The 13,338-nt window shown below is 46.8% G+C and overlaps 1 protein-coding gene across 2 annotated transcripts in view; it reads right to left on the reverse strand.

Annotated features, from left to right (window-relative positions):
• The window catches only part of LOC131682957 (cartilage oligomeric matrix protein), a 1,738,261-nt gene that overhangs the window by 1,173,339 nt on the left and 551,584 nt on the right, over window positions 1–13,338 (reverse strand). The window contains exon 1 of one of the 2 annotated variants that reach the window (XM_058964792.1): window positions 405–474. The exons of the other annotated variant lie outside the window; for it this stretch is intronic. The gene's annotated coding sequence lies outside the window, so the exon portion shown is untranslated. Of the gene's footprint in view, window positions 1–404; window positions 475–13,338 lie in introns of those variants that run through there. 2 annotated transcript variants of the gene reach the window in all.

A 13,338-nucleotide genomic window follows, 5' to 3' on the forward strand; every position in this document is an offset into this window, starting at 1 on the left:
CCTTTGATCTTGAATTTCCTATCGTCGCGTTTACTCGGTTTTTATATACTTTATTCGAACTTATAGCCTTGTATACCGTCTAGACAAACTATGTACAAAAGAAAAAGGACCAGACTGTAGGTGCTATTAGAAGATTTTGTTTTTGTTTATGAAGACGCATTCAATGCTGTTAGGTCAATGAAATATGACTGATCGACGCGATAGCATGAAGCATAGAACAAAAAATACAATGATTAAAAATATTAGATATCATTTAAAATCTATGCGAAGCATTCCAAATTTAAAGAGTTATATGATTTCACTTATCATGAACATTATTCACTTGCGTAATACTTTTTGTTGGGCGCCATGTAACTTTAGAAGGGGTTTGCCAGCCAGAGACTATATGCTACAACATAACTCACCGATGATGATTTGGTGCTGTGACTCGTTTTCCTCACCTTTCCTTATTAGGTCGATTTCCGCAAGTGAACTGATCCTGGCAAAAGAAATCACAAACGTTGTTCGTTGGTATATGGTTGGTTTATTGTAAAGATCTATTTGGAGAGCATAAAAATGTATATATTAGGATCCAATCTATTTCTAATTTTAAGTTCTATGGTTTGATGTTTCTTCTACTTAGCCTAGCCTTGTGTGTGAGTGGGTAAGTGTGTTCTAAGGATATCCCACGGTGGACGGGCACTAGCGACGGAGGACCCTGCCTCAGGCAAGCTTGTCATAGGTTAGTTTTAATTTAGCGGATGTATTATAAAAACCTGGTTGGGTGGAATTTTATGTTTTAATATTTTGTATTGTATTAATTAGCGTGGCGTCTTATTCATTTGTGAACATTTTAACTCACCGAGTAAACTAATTATTCAGTCAAAATTATTTTATCAAATGATGCGCTGTTTAACGTTTGGAAAACTCATCGAAGATACTAACCCTCCGAAATTGGCGGTTTCAAAATGATGCTATCTTGACCTTAAATTACTGTTTTTAAACAATTGACCTATACATATAATTTGGACACACAACAAAAATCAAATGCTCATCAAAATCGATCAGAACCTGCTAGAATCGAATGGAAATCGTCATTTCTCATAAATTTCTCTCTATATTCGAAAGTGTTATCCTCGTTATTAATCATATTACGTTTTCGTCTCAACTCGACGCATTCTCAAAATAAAAACCTGTTTTAATCCACCTAGTGGTGCAATTGTGATTGTCTCATTTGTCCAGACTACGATTCCATGGCTGGTTATGTGCAATACAATGGTGGAAATGAATATTACATGTTCAGTACGATTTGCACATACATACAATGGATCGACAGCCACGATCTTGAGATACTATGTGATATTGAAACATCGCTTGAAACCAGTGGCGGATCATGGAGAAAGCTCCGGGAGGTCCAGGTCCTGCCAAAAATTTTCAACTTGTTAAGAAATTTTAAACTAGTTTTAATTTTAAAGTAGCAACCCCTCACTGCATGCTCCCTCCGGGCCGGTATGATTGGCGACTTTTGGAGTGATTGCATAACCTTTCTATACGAGAAAGGCAAAAATGTACCAAAGTCCAAAGAAGTCAATTTTTGTCAAACATCTCAATGTTTCATGCATTTTAAAGCCATTTGGCATCAAAAATACAAATTTGATTTTGAAAATTTTTCATTTCAGTTTATATGGGAATTTGCTGTGTGATTGCACTCTTCAACTCGTAACTCCGGAACCAGAAGTCCAATCAATAAAAAATTCAATAGCAGCCGATGGGAAGGTTGTACCTATCATTTGAGACTAACATTGTGCAAATTGGTCCAGCCATCTCTGAGAAACAGAGGTCACATTTTTTTCCACATACACACATCCATACACACATCCATACACACACAGACATTTTCCGATCTCGACGAACTCAGTCGATTGGCATATGACACACGGCTCTCCAGGTCGGGATTAGATTGACGAATTTTAAAGTGAATGAGAAAGGCAAAAACATTTTTAGCAAATGTTGAAAGTTATGCATTTTTTGGTGAGCAGTTCTATGTTTCAGACATTAAATCAATTTTAACTTCGCTTCCTATTGAATAAAGACCCTTATTACAGTACATTTCTACAAAAACGAGCTCAATTTGAAAATATATCTCAGGATTCTGATTGATTACAGAACTCTGGAATTTTCTTTTGGAATGTTTTCAGGCAGGAATTTGATATTGATGCTATTAGACAACTGTGAAATCAAGACCAATAGATCAGTTACACATCAGGACCCCATTCCGACAATTTATCAAAAGTCCTCATGATGTTTACAACAACAGGTTATCAATCTACGGATCAGATAATTGTTATTGTAATATTGAATTAAATCAGTCTGCATCAATAAATTTTCAACTTCAATCCAATATTTTTTTTGGGTGTGGTTGGGGGGGGGGGGGGGTTGTATGGTGTTAAACCCCAAAACCTTCTCTTGGCTACGCCGTTGCTTGGAGTTAGTCATTTCGCTTTTCATTTTCCGGTATGTTTCAGATCCATCCGATGATTATAAGTTAGAAAAATTGCAATCAGAAGGTTAGCACAAATGATCATTTTTGTACTGATAAGTTATCAAGTTCCTTCCAGACAACTTGGAAGTTTTCGGTGTTTATTTCTAGCGGTTGTAGATAGTAAAATGAAATACAAAATTCGTTTTATCGAAATAATGTTTAGCTTATTTCAATGGATTATTACTATATTGAACAATAAATAGGCGACAAAGAGTAATCAACAAACAACAAGCCATAACTTTTAAAGTATTCAAAATAGATATTTAAAGTCTTTAGTAAAGTTATTTGCAAAAGTGAGAGCTACAAATTTGCTGAAGACATCATTTCGATATAATCACTTCCAAGAAAATTTGTGAAAATATTTTACTCACAGGGGGATTAATCAGCAAATGCACAATACCAAAAGAAAGGGCATATTACCTCCATTAAATTCTCCGAAGATACTATTGACCTAAAATAAGTCATTTTGGCGTTAATAATAGATTACATGTTTTTGGTCATATATCTGGCAATGGGAAATGATAAAAATCTTTCGTCCGCATTTGATGTTAAATATCTCTTTTGGTAATAGTCCGATTTCAACAATCTATAGCTTGTTCAAAAGGTATTTGTTAAAGCTGTCTAAAAACATACAAATTGGTAATTTATGTTGTCAATTTCGGCAGATAATTTAAAAAAAACTGCAAAAAACGCCATTTTTACGCATTCAAAGATTCATATCTTGAAAACTAAACATCAGAATCAAAAACAAATTAATAGCGTTCATACTGTTTTTTAGTTCTTTCATTTAAAATTGGTTTGGATAACATCGGTTCAGCCATTGCTGAGAAACACGAATGAGAATTTGTCCGTTACATACACACACAGACACACATACACATAGACATTGTCCCAAATCGTCGAGCTGAGTCGATTGGTATATAAGACTCGGCCCTCCGGGCCTCGGAAAAAATCTTGAAAGTTTGAGCGAATTCTATACATTTCTTTTATAAGAAATGTAAAAAGGACCTTGCAAAGTACAACAACTTTACCATACTTGTTTATTTTTATTTTTGTTTATTTTTTGTACCGTCACCAACAGACCCCTTGGCCCCAATGGTGGTTACTTAAACTAATTACATTTCAGAATACGAATTATTTTAGTTTTTATCGAATTCCTTGTCAGGTTGAAGTCAAACGCCGTCGCCACACTGTTAAACACACACTGGAGTCCGGTAACAGCGCTCTGGCGCCCATAGTTAGTTCTCCTGAACGGGACTCGCAGAAGAGAGTTATTGGGCAGAGATCGAACGCGAGCTTGAAGATCGAGGCGTCCGAGGATTGTAGGGCTATCCACCCTGGCAGACAGTAAGTCCGAGACGAACAGGGCTCGAGAGCAGTCCCTGCTTAGAGTATCGAGCTGTATTAACTGACAACGGTTTTCGTAGCTCGGCAGCCGAAATCTGTTTTGCCAAGGAAGATGTCGGAGTGCAAAGCGTATGAACCGGCGTTGGACGGCCTCGATTCTGTCGACACCGTTCTGGTAGTAAGGGTTCCAAACAGCAGAACAATATTCCAGTGTTGAGCGAACCAGCGCACAATAGAGAGATTTTAAACAGTATACGTCCTTAAAGTTTTTCGCTATTCGGAAGATGAACCCAAGCTGTCTTGAAGCCTTATCCACAATGGATGATGTATGTGGTTTGAATGTTAGTGCCGAATCCATGATGACTCCGAGATCCTTGACTTTAGAGTGTCTTGGAATACTCGAGTCGAAGAGATGGTAGTTAAACTGAATCGGATGGCGTTTCTGCGTGAACGTAACGATTGAGCATTTGCTCGGGTTTAAAACCATCCTGTTTAGATCACACCACGTACTAAAGCTGTCCAGTTCCCTCTGAAGAAGCTCGGCATCGGTTTTATCTCGTATTTGTTGAAAAAATTTCATGTCGTCGGCAAAAGAAAGGCGGAGTCCTTGTAATTTGATGTTGACGTCATTAAAGTAGAGGAGGAGTATCACTGGACCGAGATGGCCTCCTTGTGGGATGCCGGATGTAGCCAAGAATGGTGTAGATAGACAGTCCTTAATGCTGATTTGGAGTTGCCTTCCATCGAGGTAGGAACGAAACCAGCGCAGTAGTTGTCTATGAATACCGAGTTTGTCCAGCTTCGCTATTGCGATATCATGATTGATTTTGTCGAAGGCCGCAGATAAATCCATGTAAATAGCATCGGTTTGCAATCCGTCAGCGAATCCATCGAGTACATATGTTGTGAACGAGAGCAGGTTAGTCGTTGTCGATCGTTTAGGCATAAAGCCGTGTTGATCGTCTGCAATGCAGTGTTTGCAGTGAAAGAAAAGAGGGTCTAAGACAACCAGCTCGAATAGTTTCGATACTGCACTTAAACACGAGATTCCCCGATAATTGTCAATGTTCGATTTGTTTCCTTTTTTGTGAACTGGAAACATGTGCGCTGCTTTCCAGCAGGAAGGGAATGTTCCAGTATTGAGTGATAGCACAAAGACTCGCCGAAGTGGTTCAAGAAGCCCGCTGATGCACTTTTTGACAAAAATCGAGGGAACGCAAGTGTCGGTGCCTAAAACTCCATTTAATGACATACAAGATGGTAACCCGGATTCTTTTCGCTGCTTGTTCACATATTTTCAAAACAACTTGGGCTTGGATTTCAGTTGACGTTCGACGTTTCGCTGGTATCTAAAAAAGGCACGTCTGCTTTGCTGTTTGTATTCCTGGTTGAGTTGAAAGTAGTGGTTTCGTAATGCAAGTGTCTTATGCTTCGAGAACTTTTTAAATGCAGCTCGTTTGGCAGTTTTTAATCGTCTAAGCATTGTTGATTGCCAGGGAGGGTGTTGATTTGTGCTGACTGTTCGTTTTGGCACATGACGGTCGATTAGGTAGTTAAGAATATTAGAAAACGTCATCGCTGCTTCGTTCGCGTCATCATTGTTAAGATTTTCGTCCCAGTTTATATCCAACAGCGTGCTAACGATGCTGTCGTAGTCAGCGTTTTTAAAATCGTAGACGATAGAGCTTGAGACGTCTTCAAAATTCACTCCTAGGTTACCAGCGAGTACAAGATGTAATGGGGGATGATGGCGCACATGCTGGACTAAAGGTGTCGGAGCGGCGCAGCAGTACGGAGCGTAGTCCCGGGCACTTACAAAGCAGAGGTCCAATGTACGTCCGTTCTCGTTGATGATAGTATTAATTTGCCGAAGAGTTGCGCTATTGTAGTTGTCCAAGATACAACTGGCATTGTTGATAAGCACAGACTTTTCGAAATCCAATCGTAGAAATCCATTACTTGCTGGGCACCAGGTCAAGCCAGGTAAGTTGAAGTCGCCCAGTATAACAATATCATCAGACGGGGCAGCGATCGAGGTGATGAACGAAACGGAGGAAAGATGTACATCGATCAGGCTGTAATCACGAATTCGGTCAGGTGGAAAATACATGACACACAGGAAGAGATTGCGATCGGCAAGTTTCACTGATATTCACACTTGCTCGGAGCTCTCCCACCGCTCAACGTTGATCACTCGGGCTTTTATACCATGGCGAACGGCGATGGGTACACCACCACCTGGTTTGGCGAGGTCTCCCCCCGTGGGGAGAGTAGTGGAGCGATCAGTGCTGCATCTGAAAGCACCAGTGACCCCCAGCAGCGGTAGGAAATAGCCCTACCAACGCACCGGACGGGCCATCATCGGCGATGCGCAAAGTGGTGGAGCAGCTCGATGCAATTATCGAGTACACTAGCGCAAAGCAAAATATAAGCAAGGAATTAAAACAGAGTCTCCTGGAACTCCGAAAAACTGTTCGTGTCGCAAGACAGAAACAGCAGGCTTATGCCAAGAGGGTGGAATGTCGGGAGAAGTCCGACAGAGAAACCCAGACTGTGGCCTCCAAGAGGGAGGGAAAAGAGAAGGTCGATACAGGCACTCAGACAGTGGCCTTCACCTTCTATGGAGCAGCCACGTCGCTCGAAGCGGCGGCCGAGTTCCCCTCGAAGGGAAAAGGCAAGGCAAGGGCAATCGCAAGACGGCGTCGAACGCGAAGCGCCCTAGGAAGTCGCCAGGCGAGGGTGCAAAAACCGACACCACACGGCATGCAACCGTTAAGGTAAAACGCCGTCTGGGCGAGGTAAGCGAGGGCGAGAGTGACCTCGCTGAGCAGAGCGTTGGTACCAGCAACCCGGCGCGGCCGGAGCAGGGGGACCCAAACCCCTGGACGCTGGTCACCAAGAAAAAGCCGGCACCGACACCGGAGGTACCGCGGCCCGCGAAGAAGGCCAAGGACAGAGGCGAGGCTTTGTGGTTGAAAACCGACAAGGACAAATACGCCGATGTCCTAAAGTCGATGAAGGCGGTCGAAAGCCTTTCGGCCCTCGGGCAAGATGTGCGTAGCGTGAGACGCACCAACACGGGGGAAATGCTTCTGGTGCTGAAGCGAGGCGCACAATCTAGTGCGGTATACAAGGCCTTGGCCCAAGAGGTCCTTGGAGAAGGCGCCCAAGTCAGGTCGCTAGGAGCGGAAATGACTCTCCAGTGCAAGCACCTGGACGAGTTCACGACCGCAGAAGACGTCGTCGCAGCCGTTAAGGAGCAATGCGACGTCACAATCGAGCGGGCCTCTGTGCGATTGAGAGATGGACCCTCTGGCACCCAAGTAGCCTACTTCAGGCTACTGAAGGCGGATGCCAAAAAGGTAACAGAGAAAGGGAAGCTGAAGATCGGCTGGTCGGTATACCCTATTAGCATACCCCAGCCGCCTTCAGTGGATAGGTGCTATCGGTGCCTTGAGTTCGGCCACAAAGCCTACGAGTGCTAGGGCATAGATAGGAGCAAACTATGTCATCGCTGCGGCGAGGAGGGACATAAAGAGCGGGGTTGCACTAAGCCACATAAGTGCCTTATCTGCACCGCTAAGAAGCAAGCCCATAAACATGCTATGGGCGGACCTTCGTGTCCCTTCGGTGAGCTAAATAAGAAGAAGCCGTGAACGTCACACAGCTAAATCTTAACCATTGTGCAGCAGCCCAACAGCTGCTGTGGCAGTCGGTCTCGGAGTCGAGGACAGATGTCACCCTCTTATCAGACCCGTACCGCATCCCTGCCGGCAACGGCAATTGGGTGTCGGACGGGTCTGGAATGGTGGCAATCTGTACAACGGGACGGTTCCCGGTTCAAGAGGTAATACAACCCTTCGCCGAGGGTGTTGCGATTGCCAAGATCAATGGTGTGTTCTATTGCAGCTGCTACGCCCCACCAAGGTGGCCAATAGAACAGTTCTACCAGATGATCGACAGGCTCTCGTCGGACCTAGTGGGCCGGAAAGCGGTAGTCATAGCGGGAGACTTTAACGCTTGGGCAGTGGAGTGGGACAGCCGCTGTACAAATAGCAGGGGTCAAGCGCTAATGGAAGCGCTTGCGAAACTCGATACTGTGCTAGCTAATAATGGCTCCGCTAGTACATTCCGTAGAAACGGAGTGGAGGCGTGGATTGACCTAACATTTGCCAGCCCGAGTCTGGCTCCAGGCATGGAATGGTGGGTAGACGAAGGTTACACCCATAGCGATCATTTAGCAATCCGCTTCAAGATCAACTATGGTGTGCAGCATCCGAGGGCGGGAGATTCCTGTCAGGTACGCGGGTGGAAGTCCAATCACTTCGACAGCGAAGCTTTCGCCGCGGCCCTGGGACTGGAGGCCAACACCGACAGTCTAAGCGGGGATGCGCTGGTAGCTGTTCTATCACGCGCGTGTGACGCCACTATGCCGAGAAAAACACTGCCAAGAAACGGTAGATGCCCGGTATACTGGTGGAGTGCCGAGATTGCAGCTCTACGGTCAGCCTGCCTCAGAGCTAGACGCAGGATGCAAAGAGCTCGCACCGAGGATGCAAGAGAGAACCGCTGTGAAGTGTTTCGAGCTGCGAAATTGGCCTTTAACAAGGCTATTAAAAGCAGCAAGAGAGCGTGTTTCGACAACCTGTGTGAGAGTGCCAACGCGAATCCGTGGGGTGACGCCTACCGGATTGTGATGGCCAAGACCAAAGGGGGCTCCTCACCCCCAGAACGGTCTCCGGACCGGTTGGCAACGATTATCGAAGTACTCTTCCCGTCTCGAGCCACAAGCCCCTGGCCACCTGCACTACGAGACAGTGCGGGCACGGTCGAAATGGTGGCTCCAGTGACGAATGAAGAACTACTCGCAGTGGCTAAATCCCTAGCAATGAACAAAGCTCCAGGGCCGGATGGAGTTCCAAACAACGCTCTCAAGGCAGCGATCATAGCGAACTCGAACATGTTCAGGCTAGCTATGCAAAGATGCCTTGACGAGTGCCGTTTCCCCGATAGATGAAAAAAGCAGATATTGGTGCTGTTGCCGAAGCCCGGGAAGCCGCCAGGCGACCCATCGGCGTACAGACCAATCTGTCTGATCGACACGACTGGCAAACTGCTTGAGAGGATCATCCTCAACAGGCTCACCCCGTACGCGGAAGGTGCGAACGGTCTGTCAAGCAACCAGTTTGGCTTTCGGAAGGGTAAGTCCACAGTGGACGCTCTCAACTCAGTGATAAATACTGCCGAGATAGCGATCCAACGAAAAAGGCGAGGTATTCGATACTGTGCGTTAGTGACACTCGACGTGAAGAACGCATTCAACAGCGCAAGCTGGGATGCCATCGCGCTCTCGTTGCACCGGCTTAGCCTACCGGTGTGTCTGTACCGGATCTTGGAAAGTTACTTCCAGAGCCGCGTACTGCTATATGAGACCGATGCCGGTCAGAAAAGGGTTCCGATTACCGCCAGAGTCCCGCAGGGCTCGATCCTAGGACCGGTGCTATGGAACCTCATGTATGACGGGGTTCTGAGACTGAAGTTCCCTCCTGGAGTCAAGATCGTCGGCTTTGCTGACGACGTAACCTTGGAGGTCTACGGTGTGTCAATTCCTGAGGTAGAACTAACCACAGAACACGCGATCAGCACGGTGGAGGAATGGATGAGCGCGAGAGGCCTGGAGCTCGCTCATCATAAGACGGAGGTAGTTATCGTCAACAACCGCAAGTCGGCACAACATGCAGTTATCCATGTGGGAGAAGTCGCGATCACTTCACAGCGAAGTCTGAAGTCTCTCGGAGTCATTATAGACGACAAACTGACCTTCGGCAGCCATGTCGACTATACATGCAAGATAGCGTTTACTGCTGTTGCGGCTCTATCGAAAATGATGTCCAACAGCTCAAAGGTGTGCGCCAGTAGACGTAGGTTACTGGCAGGCGTTGCCGTATCTATCCTCAGGTACGGCGGCCCGTCATGGTCAAGAGTACTGAGGGTAACCAGTTACCTACAGAAACTGGAGAGCACCTACCGCGTGATGTGCCTCAGAGTGATATCTGCCTACCGCACGGTATCACACGATGCATCCTGCGTGATAGCGAGCATGATGCTAGTCGGGCTGGTCATTCGGGAAGATGAGGAGTGCTTTGAGCTACGTGGAAATAGGGGAGCCCGCGAGCGCACCAGGGTGACCTCGGTCGCCAGATGGCAGCGTGAGTGGGACAACTCCTCGAAAGGTAGGTGGACCCACCGGCTGATACCTAGTATATCGAGCTGGGTGGGAAGACCCCATGGGGAAGTTCACTTCCACCGGACACAATTCCTGTCAGGCCATGGCTGTTTCCGACAGTACCTCCACAGGCTCGGGCATGCGGAGGTCCCAGTCTGCCCGGACTGCCCAGGTGTAGACGAAACTGCCGAACACATACTGTTCGTATGTCATCGGTTCGACGTCGAAAGAAGAGCACCCGAGCAACACCAGTTGTTGACTAGCAGTTGCAGCAACATAATTCGTTACATAAAGGTATATGGCAACCATTATTACGCTGGTTTAGCAACCCAAAAAGCGCACGTGTAAAAGCCTTTGCTTATGCAACTAATCGATGTCGTTGCTTGTCACAAGTGCTGCTTGGGCAATGCTTGACGTCTGTGGCTGGGACACAACCCCTGATACCCTTATTCAGCGGATGTGTCAATCGGTGGAGAAGTGGAACGCAGTCTCGGCTGCTACCATCCAGATTGCCAGTAGGCTACAGGTAATCTGGCGAACCGAGCAACAGACGACAGGCACGGCTAACTAGTGATTGGTTAGCTGGAGCGAAAAAGGCCAAGCGCAAAAAAGGGAGTGAATGGTCTGTTCATGCCGAGGCAGGTTTGGCGCAGCGAATGGCAAACCGCGTAAGGGGTAAACTCAGCCACCCCGAAGCAAGACAGAAGAGTGAGTGTATAGGCGTATAAGTGGACTGCCTCATGCCAAGACGGGAGGGTCGTAGCGTAGTATGTTGGGACTTAGCTATCGATACCTCATGGCGTGGCAGAGGAGTGAAAGGGTGAGCATCCAAGTCAGTCTCACACGGCATGTTAAGGGTGAGCACAAAAGTCAGCCTCACATGGTATGGTAGAGGCTAGCACAAAAGTCAGCCTAGCAAGGAATGAAAAATGTGAGCACACAAGTCAGCCTCGCATGGTAAGTCAGAAGTGGGACCTAAGAAAAATGTCCCACATGGGATGCCAGGGGGAGTGACAAAGGTACAATAGAGTGGCACGATTGAGAGTGAATCAGGTGATAGGGTGAGCACCCAAGTCAGCCTCACATGGTATGGGTAGGGCGAGCACAAAAGTAAGCCTAGCAAGGAATGAGTAAGGTGAGCACACAAGTCAGCCTCGCATGGAACGTAAAAGGTGAGCACAAAAGTCAGCCTCATGTGGGAGTGTTTGATAGTGAATCAAAGTGCGATTGAGAGAGCACCCAAGTAAGCCTCATACAGGATGTATGATCGCGTGAGTGAGAGTGAATGAGTACATTTAGTACAGCCATCCCCCCAGAAGTAATACCTAGAGGTAATTCCTGGGAGGAATGATGGCGGAGCCCAATGGAGTTTAGTCGGTATTAATGGCTGGTCACCATTCGAGCCCGACACGCCCCCAGTGCACCCCGTGTGGTAGATTGGACCCTACCAATAGCACGTGTACTGGGCTAGGACGTAAAGGTCTTCTCCATTGTAAAAAAAAAAACACCACCACCTGATGTCTTGTAGCTGTTGAGGGCATTGCGATCACAGCGGAAGACGTCAAATGTTGAACCAAACACCTGGCGAGACAGAGTACTGTTGTCGAGCCACGTCTCGGTTAAGGCGATGACGTTATAACAGCAGCCCGTGCTCGCGAGCAAATAGCTGTCCGTTGATGAATTTAAGCCACCAACATTCTTGTAGTAAATCTCGATGTTATTGGATGAAGGATCAGGTTCTGCAGAGAGCGAATCAACTGCATCGCGCCCCAGAATGTAGCGATCATCATCGGCGACAGAAATGGTTGACATCTGGTCACAAGATGTTAGAGCAAAAGGCAAATTACTGGAAGCGAAGAATACATCAGCGCTTGTTCGGATCAGATGTATACTTGCCATTTGTGGCGGGTTGGAAGACCCTTTCACCCATCCCATACACAGGACCGGGACGGCTGATGATCGCTAGCTGCAATTGCTCGACTGTGACGGGGGGATCGAGGGCTTCCATAGTGCCAACTGCGGTGCGTCCCAGTATGCGTTGAACCCCGAAGGAGCGATGCGGAGAGCAGGAACGGGACGGTAGTAGCTTACGGCGAGAGTTGGACGATGAACTAGAAGCGTGAATCGGTTTAACCGTTGTATCGTTACAATTTGTATAATACTTGCCGAGAAAGGCGGCTTGGAAGACCCCTTCTTCACCCACACATACAGGACCGGGACGACTGCTGAACGCTGGCTGCAAGGGCTCGACTGTAGCGGGGGGATCGAGGGCTTCCATTGTACCAACTGCGTTGCGTCCCAGTATGCGATCAGCGTCGACACTCCTTCACAATGGCGGTGTAGCTTGGTATAGTGGCATTGCCAATCGTTGCGGAGTCCTTTGTAGGGTTGATGGGCCGGGTTGAATTAGCGGAATACATGCGGCTTCCGAGGGCGTAGGAAAATCAGTCGGTGGGCACCAAATGTTCTGGGTACGGCTATCCTCAAATTCCCTGAACAATATGCCTTGCGGACATGTGTCAGGGTTAAGAGCTGCTTCACGGTACTTTGGGTGAACTCCAACTTTGAAAGATATGAAGTTCAGAGTACTGACGTCTATGCCTTTTTTAACAAGCGGAATAACCTTTATTTCTTCGTTGCAGTTTAGCCCTTCTTTGGACATTTTTTCGGCTGTCTCCTTGCTAACGCTGGGATGAAAGCGGGAAAGATACATCCAGAGCAACGGAGTGGGAGGTGGAACCGTGAGAATGTTGCTATTATCGACTAGCTTTCGACCGCCGACAAGAATACTGCTCGAATCAGGGCCATCCTCGCGACGACGTTTCTGAGGTGGTCGAGATGTACCGGAATTTGGCCGGACTGGAGTGGCTGTTGAAACCTTTCTGGCGAGGTGCGAAATTTGCTGGTTATTTTTTGATAACTCTGCCTTTAGTTCAGCACAGACGTCATCCGTTTTCCCAGCGATAGCAGCGATAACACATCCAAGCGAGGAAACGGTGTCGCGAAAGCGAGCAAACTTCATCAACTTGACACATTCATTGCACATCCAAAATAAATTTGGGTTTTCGGCAAGCTTTTTCAAGAACGGCTTGTTGAGTTGTTTACCGCACTGCATATGCACCACATTTTTGCAAAATCCCATGCATTCGATAAAGTCATCGTCCGATTTGACGATTTTCGCGCAGTGATCGCATGCACTTGTAATAATGCCGATTTTCTACCCGCCCTAGATCCGATAAACGAT

Source organism: Topomyia yanbarensis, chromosome 2 (assembly GCF_030247195.1).
Source record: "Topomyia yanbarensis strain Yona2022 chromosome 2, ASM3024719v1, whole genome shotgun sequence".
NCBI lineage: Eukaryota > Metazoa > Arthropoda > Insecta > Diptera > Culicidae > Topomyia > Topomyia yanbarensis.